The following is an 8893-nucleotide window of genomic DNA, read 5'->3' on the forward strand; positions in this document are numbered from 1 at the left end:
AATTTTTTTTGAAGCTTGGATTTGTGACAGGCATGTGAGTAGTCTACCTGTGGAGGAGACTTATGCTCAGAAGATCGAACATAGCAGAAGGAAGCACAGACTGTCTTTCTTCCACTTCAGATCGTGGTTCTACTTGGGACAGTCACAATTGCAGAGGCTCGGAACAATAGATTCCTCCTACTTCAGGCTTCAGACCTCAAGAACAAACTTTACCTCAGACCTGTAGCTTAACGTGTGGACAATCAACAATGGCCCCAGAGTTTTAATCTTTGCCTCAAAGCTGGAACTTGTTACTAAATATCAGGACCCATTGTAGTCATTTCAAATCTTTATGATTACTTTTGGAACAACGTTGTGATCCTAATCCTTCTCTGCAAAAGTATTGTATTTTTTTTTGTTTTCTTTGTAAAAGCACAATATTAGCATTGTTGAAAGACACAAAGTACAATATCGACATTTTAAGAGGTTGTTTGGCAAACTTCTCTTGAAGCATTTATGATCTGAAGATTACATTGGAGAAGTTAAAGACATTGATATTTGTGCAAGACTTGGAGAAGAAGACCAACTCTGTTAAAACACCATCAAAGGCAATCTTGAAGCAGCCATCTTAAAGACAAACCTTGAAGTGGTTGTTGAAGTTCTTATTAGAGAATCTTTGTTGTGCATAACCTATAAAAGCTAGAGAGAAGACAATCCTTGGAGCTGACTTTGAAGGGTTCCATGAAGCATCTATTAGAGACATTTTGAAGCTTCCTTGGGAATATTTTTGAGTTGTACTTAGAGCAGCATTTGAAGACATTTTGGGCTATATACATCTGTTAAGAAACATACTCCACCATATATATTGAGCAGATCTAGAAAGTTGTTGAAGTCAGCTTGAAGTAGTTGTTCTTGGATCCATTTGAAGACACCCTTGGACAATTCTTGGGGAAACATAAAGAAGTTGATCTTAGAAATATTACTGAATACCATGATGCATTGAAGTCATAATGAGGTGACCTTGGAGATGTTATTTGGGTAACATGAAGAGAAGTGTTGTCACCTTCTAAGAGATCAAGGTTGTCATTTATGATGTGATGTGGAGACTAAAGTGAAGGGATAGCTAAAGATTGATAAGGCTCGTTGAAGGAGACATTGGGACTCGTGAAGTATAACCAAATACATATTAACAAAGTAAACTAAGGGTTGGAGCCCTAGAGGATTGGAGTCCTCAAGAAACCAGGTCGAAGCCTAAACCAGATATAAGGTTGGATCCCTTGAGGTTGGTGCCTCTAAATTGACAAGGTTAGAGCCTTGGAAGTCCAAGTAAGTGCTTGGAAAAATATAGGTTGGATCCTGGGAGATTGAAGATCAATGTCTTCATCTAGGGTTGAAGCCCTATATATATTGTACTTGATTTATTGTAAAGAAGAAATTAATAAAATAATTTATTATTATTGTTCATTTTGCATTCTAAATATAAGTGATCTAACTAGTAAAAATAACAATTGAAAAGAAATACTGATTCACCCCCCCCCCCTCTCAGTATTTCCAACAATTGGTATCAGAGCCAGTACCTTCAATCAAAGCCTAACAGCTTGAAGGTTGATCATTAGAACACAAATGGCAAAGCCAAGGAAGAAAGTATCCAATCCTCCTAAAGATGTGTCTCCCTCAACCACCGAAATTGAAGTCAATCAATTTTTGAAGGATCCATTGTTCAATGGAAACTTTGATATATGGGAGGAAAGAATGAGGAATTTCTTAAAGACCCAAGGCATTGAAGTTTCAAAATCGGTGGTTGTTGATAGCATGATAGATGGAGAATCCAAGGAACATAATACAAGAGTAATGAAAGCAATCTTGAATGGGTTAACTGATTATATGAAGGCCAATTTTGAAAAATGTTCGTCAACAAAAGGAATATGGGATAAAATTCACAATATTCCCTCAAAAGGAGCATTGACAATGATCTCTAGTCAAGAAAATGATGAAAACAAGAAGGAAATCCAAAGCCCACCAAGGAAGTTGAAGATAAGAGTGATAACATCAAGGCTAAAGAAGACCTAGAAGATGAACAGAATAAAGAAGATTTTGAAGAAGATATCCTCACTAAACTTATGGCTGCCATAGAAGAGACAATTTTAAAAATGAAAATGAGGAAGTTAAGAAGAAAGTGCAAGTTGGTGACCAGGACAAGACAAGGAAGGAATTTGACCTTGTCAAGCTTCAAGTACAAGAAAGATATGAGGAACTTGCCAATATTAAGGAAGCATTTCATCAAAACAAGAGAAAGCAACATGAAGAAGTCATATTCATGAAAAATCAATTGAATAAGGCAAAGAAACAGGAAGATACCTTGTCAAGCCACCTTGAACAAAGGCACAAGAGCTTGAACAAACTGGAAGTAGATTGGTCAATAAAGGAAGAGGTCTCCTCCCTTAGATCACAACTAGAAGAAGCAAGGAAACAAGCACATCGAGCTGATAAGGAAATGGAAGCATTGGAATTCATACAAGGACAAGTTGATAAAATAGAAAAGGAGAGAAACACCATGACATGCCAACTAGAAGAGAAGGATGATGAAATCATCAAGCTAAGAGCATAAATCATCTCACTTAAGGCCCAATCATGTGAAACAACCAAGATGAAGGAAGGAATGGAGATCATACTCTCAAATAAGGATGAATAATGCAAGAAAATGAAGGAAGAAATTATCTTTCTTAAAGAGGGAGTTGATTTTTTGAATAAGAACTTGATGAGTTCTCAAACCCTAGATGACATTGTAAGTCATCAAAGGTCTCCCCTTGATAAATCAGGCCTTGGCTATGCAGGTGAATCCTCAAGAAAGAAGGAAAATGCTTCAAACAACAAGGATGTGAGGAAGCTAGGAAGAAATGTTGATGCTCCCAGCAAAGGAAAGAGTCAAGTTGACATTGGAAGAAATCCTACTCCAAGAAGAAATGTAGATGGTGTCAAGGATGCAAGAAGCAATGGTTATCATCAAAGGATCCCAAGGAAAAAAGACTTCAAAAGTACATCAAGGAAACCTTCTTCTCTCAGGTACCAAAATATATTTCTTGGTTATTTCTATTCTTGTACAAAATTTGGGCACATGGAAAAAGATTGTATGGCATATCACAAAGACGTATTTAATGGTCCCCGTAAATCTTCGAGAAGCAATTTTGCAGGAAGTCATGAATTCTTATTCATGAACAACATAAAGTACTTCAAGTGTCATATCATTGGACATATGGCATGTGATTGTAACTTGACTTGGGCCCCTACACAAGCTAGAACTGTGCTAGAGAATAAAGTTACACAAGTATGGACAAAGAAGAAAATTGAATCTAGAAATCTCTTGAACACTCTAGCCAACAACACATGTTGTTGACCTGATGAAGTTATTATTGATATTCCAAGTATTTGATGGGGAGACTCTACCAAATGGAAGACCATGCATATAGTTATGGGGAGCTTATGATGATTAATCATTATTTCAAAAGCCATCCGTGAATGGGCCTTATGAATTCCTTAATGAGTTATATTGACAATAATTATTTGATAGATCATTTATTAGGAACACTCCATTAAAGAACATGATCTCTTATCTATCCAATGGACGGTTGTTGAAGATGTCTTCCACTTGATCTCTAAGCAAGTAGTCTTTCCTGAGCTAGAGGAGGTTGTGCATACAAGGGGAATTGGTTCATCACATAAAGGAATGTAAGCACATTTATCATGAACCACATTGCTAGAAAAACAAGAGCACTGTGACAGGGGGAGTAATATACCTTGAAGAACTACTATTCATGAAGAAGAGAAGTAGATTGACAAGGGAAGTATTTGGGCACCCCGTTTTCCATCGATGTCAAAGGGGGAGAGAATATTGGAAGGGAAAGAATATTGGCATCAATGACAAAGGGGGAGATTGTTAATCTAGGTTGTCATTGATGTCAATTTGGCATTGGAAAATATTCTTGACATGCCAAAGGATGACTATAACTCATGTTTGATAAATATGTCAATGCACCTTGAAAATCTAGAAGCTCTTGCTGACTTATGTGACATGTTAGTGTCAGTCTTTCCAGCCTTCCTCCAGTGATAAAACGTGCTCTTACAAAGTGATTTTGAAGTGTCAAGGTCAAATTTTGTCATTTCAGTAAGTCTTCAAGCAAAATTTGGTCACTAGGCATTAGGTCTAGGGTTTGCTTTCACACTTTTCAAAGTTGTCCAAATGTCAGTCCATGTCATCATTTAGCTGAGCCTATCATCATTCAGAGGGTTTCTATCATCATATTAGGTTCCATTGGGTCATGTTACACCTTATTCATGCTTCAGTTGTGCCTAGGCAAGGTCATTTCCCTCTCCTAGGGTTTTGAAGGCAATTTCTCTTGGATGGTCAAATCACCGGAAAAACTTGTTTCCTGATGTTCATACACCTTCCCCTATCCTTAAAGTACCTTATTAAACACTTCCCATCCCTTAGATCCGCCAAATTCCTCATTTTTGCACAAACCCTAGTTTCTAGCTACAACCTGGCAATTTTCTAGGTTGGGCCTGTGTTTTGCCCTTTTGGACCCCTTCCCCTCACTCAATCTCTGAGATTCAACTTTCCCTTGCTTCCTAACATCCCTCCCTACTTCCAAAAATTTCCCCAAGAATTTAGAAGCCCCCTATCCCCTTCAATTCGCTCCGTTTCGACAAAATTCCTTGTTTCACACATCGGGACAAGTCGCACTCAAATGATGTTCCAGAGCAATAAAAGATGCATTTTGGAAAAATGAGAGAGGTTTTTGTCCACAACATGCCAAAGAAGAAAAACCTCCTTCACTTTTTGCACAGGTGTCATGGTTTTAGAGAAATGTCAAAATTACAATCGCTGGATCCAAGGCAGTTGGCCAAGGCACAAAAAAGGAGAAAGAGGCCCAATCCCCTCCATATCTTGGCTAAGTCTTCACTCAAAGATCATGGCACTCAATAGCCTAGCCACAGCTCAAATCCCAAAAAAATTTGAGAATTTTGGGTAATTTTGGCAATTTTTGGAAATTTACAGGTTTTGGCTCCTCAACGGGTCTCACCCCCGGTGAGACCCTTTGTCATGGCAGCTCCTTTTTGCAAAAACTCAGAATTTCTAGATTTTTTATGCAAAGTTACATATGCCCATGGATGGACTTGAGTTTTTATGGGGTTTTGGGCCTCCAGAAGGTCAAAATACATGCAAAACTTGACTTTCTGCCCCTTTTTTGAGTTGCAGAAAGAAGTCTTGGGATAATTGAGTTTTGACTAGGAAAATGACCTCCAAATTAAAAAATTCCAGTTGGGTTGGCAATTAGACTCAAATACCTTTCCAACGAGCTATCCTGCACCTGATTCTGACACCGGGAAGTGCCTCAAACATCGCTCCAAAGGTGCGCAACCCGTTGAGCAGGGGGGCGCGACCCGTTGAACAGATTTTGCCAGATTGACTTGTACAGCCCAGAAAACGCAGATTTGACTTGGTTTGACTTTTTGGGGTTGAGGATGATTATCTTTGATGTCATTATTGTAACTCTAAGACACTTTTACTCTTGTTTAACACTTCTAGAAGATTCATTCATGTAAAGGGTAAATATTTAATGAATGGATTGGTTTCCTAGCTTATAGAGGCAAGTTGTTTTGACTGCCTAGATTTTAGTGCTCAGTTTAGAATTAGTTGAAACAGCTCCTAGAAGGATGAGCTCGACCCCTAGAGGCAAGGGAAGAGGTTGGCTTGCCTATATTATGTATTTTCTTAATCATTTTCAGGGGTTGGAAGGTTGGACTCTTGAGGGAGAAGCTATCATTGTATTATTCACTGTATCTCTGCAATTTTTGGCTAAGGAAGACCAGGGTTTTGCAGTCCTCTTTGGGATTCTTGTGGACTCATGTGTTGATGGTGTATTTCTCTATGTATTTGTAAGTGTGTTATGTGAATCATTTCCTTCTTTCCCTTCTGCACATTAAACAAATGAAGTGTTAAAGTAAGAATTCATGCTTGCCATGCTCTGCTTTTAAGTTTGTTTAATTTCAATGTTTTCTTCTGTCTAAAGAGAATTCAAAGTTATTGTTTGCTCTCTTTAGCTCTTTATCTTTCATTCCTGACCATCCACCTCAGTTAAAGGCATCAACGTTGTCTCCTACCTCGCCCCAAGGAACCCCCTGCAGAAACTGTGTCCAATCCCCGCACCCAAAATTGCCCTTTCCTCAATTTGCCACCAAAAACCCAAAAAACCCTAAATCAACCTTTTTTATCAGTTTACTAGCCTAATATCAGTGTTACCTTGTTGGTCATCTCATCCCATTGAAGATTTCACGAGATAGACCGAAGAGAGCCTTCTCCTGCCCCGTAGGGCTAGCTACGAGGCTAAATGGTTTGATGTAGCCTTGAGGTTTACCTTTCTCAGACTGAGGTGAAATTTCAAGCGCTAACATGACATACACATGATGACATGTCCTACCTCTAATGATCTTGATGAAAAACACATGATGACATGACAAACGTTTGATAATGTGAATCCATAATCCTTGATGACATTACCTCTAGTGATACTAATAATGGAATACTACATGATGTAGCATATGTTTGATGACATATCATTTATGATATGGTGAACCTATGATGAAGAAGGCAAGGACATGTTGAAGAAGGAAAATGACCCTACCTCCAATTCTGCACCAATAAATTACCAATCACATTGAAAAATATTTTTTACTACGTTAGAGGAATAATTTCACTATGAGACCTTCACCATCATTTAGAAAATATTTTTAGCTTTCCAATGAGCTATTACCTGACCCGAAACTCCAAATAGTTTGGGAAATATTGATTCTTGAAGTTAGGAATATTAATATGGTCCTTGAGCCGACCTATGCTATGCCTCTAATGTCGGCCTCCTTCAAATAGACGTGCCCTTCAAATTTTAAGCGAAATCACTATATATATACAGTTGGGACTACATTTCTTATCATCGGTTTTGGTGATCATTTCAGAGAAGGAGCACAGAACTTAGATTAGAATCACAGAAGGTCGAGGAGGACAAAGAAGACATTATTGTTTGGGCAATTTTTTTTTTGGTTTTCTGTGATTGATTGTTGGGTTAAATAGTACTACAACAACCCCGTGACAAACAATTCCAACAATGAGAAGTATTTTTAATGAAATATTTTGGGTATATTTGAGATCGAACAAGGAATTTGATAGTAAACCATGACAGATAATTCCAACACCAGTGTTGAAGAACCTCGAACCTATAGTTCTTTGGAAGATCATACTTTGGACTAGTGGGACAGACATATTACTCGAATACACCTTTGAAGAGTCAATGCTCAGATTTGTTGGAGGGCTTGGTTAAGTAAGAGAACTATAATATTATAGTTAGGACAAGTCTCTTATAATATCTCAGACCTATGGACAAGACTTTGACCTATGGTGAAAAGACACAGAATTGTGGACAAATTTTTTTAAGCTTGGATTTGTGCCAGGTATGTGAGTATTCTACCTGTGGAGGAGACTTATGCTCAGAAGCTTGGACATAGAAGAAGGAAGCACATACTATCTTTCTTCCACTTCAGATCGCAGTTCTACTTGGGATAGTCACAATTGCAGAGGCTCAAAATAATAGATTCCTTGTACTTTAAGCTTCAGACCTCAAGAACAGACTTTACCTCGGACCTATAGCTTAACGTGTGGGAAATTAACAGTGGCCCCATAGTTTTAGTCTTTGCCTCAAAGCTGGAACTTGTTACTAAATATCAGGACCAACGTTGTGATCCTAATCCTTCTCTGCAAAAGTATTATATTGTTTTTTGTTTTCTTTGTATCTGTTCAATATTAGCATTGTTGAAAGACACAAATTACAATATCAAACTTTTAAGAGGTTGTTTGGCAAACTTCTCTTGAAGCATTTACGATTTGAATATTACATTAGATAAGTTAAAGACATTGAAATTTGTACAAGACTTGGAGAAGAAGACCAGTTGTGTTAAAACATCATGAAAGGAAATCTTGAAGTAGCCATTTTGAAGACGAACCTTGAAGTGGTTGTTGAAGTTCTTATTAGAGCAAATTTGTTGTGCATAACCTAGCAAAGCTAGAGATAAGACAATCCTTGGAGTTGACTTTGAAGGGTTCCTTGAAGCATCCATTAGAGACATTTTGAAGCTTCCTTGGGAATATTTTTGAGTTGTACTTGGAGCATCCTTTGAGGAAATTTTGGGCTATATACTTCTGTTGAGAAGCATACTCCACCATATATCTTGAGTAGATCTAGAAACTTGTTGAAGTCACCTTGAAGCAGTTGTTCTTGGAGCCATCTGAAGACACCCTTGGAGAATTCTTGGGGAAACATAGAGAAGCTGATCTTGGAAAGATTATTGAAGACCATGATGCATTGAAATCATCATGAGGTGACCTTGGAGATGTTGTTTGGGTAACATGAAGAGAAGTGGTGACACCTTCTAAGAGATTGAGGTTGTCATTGATGATGTGATGTGGAGACTAAAATGAAGGGATAACTGAAGATTAACAGGGCTAATTGAAGAAGGCATTGGGAGTCATGAAGTATAACCAAATAAAACTTGACGAAGTAAACTGAGGGTTGGAGCCTCAGAAAGATAAGGTTGGTGCCTTGGAGGATAGTGTTGGAGCCCTAGAGGATTGGAGTCGTTAAGAAACCATGTCAGAGCCTAAACCAGATATAGGGTTGGATCCCTTGAGGTTGATGCCTCTAAATTGACAAGGTTGGAGCCTGGGATATTTAAGATCGATGTCTTCATCTAGGGTTGGAGTCCTACATATATTGTACATGATTTATTGTAAATAATAAATTAATAAAAGCATTTATTCTTATTGTTCATTTTGTTTTCTAAATATAAGTGATCTAACTCGTAAAAA

The sequence above is a fragment of the Pinus tabuliformis genome, chromosome 2_2 (genome assembly GCF_031772625.1).
Source record: "Pinus tabuliformis cultivar Carrire ecotype Pingquan chromosome 2_2, CPIR1, whole genome shotgun sequence".
In the NCBI taxonomy this organism is placed as follows: Eukaryota; Viridiplantae; Streptophyta; class Pinopsida; order Pinales; family Pinaceae; genus Pinus; species Pinus tabuliformis.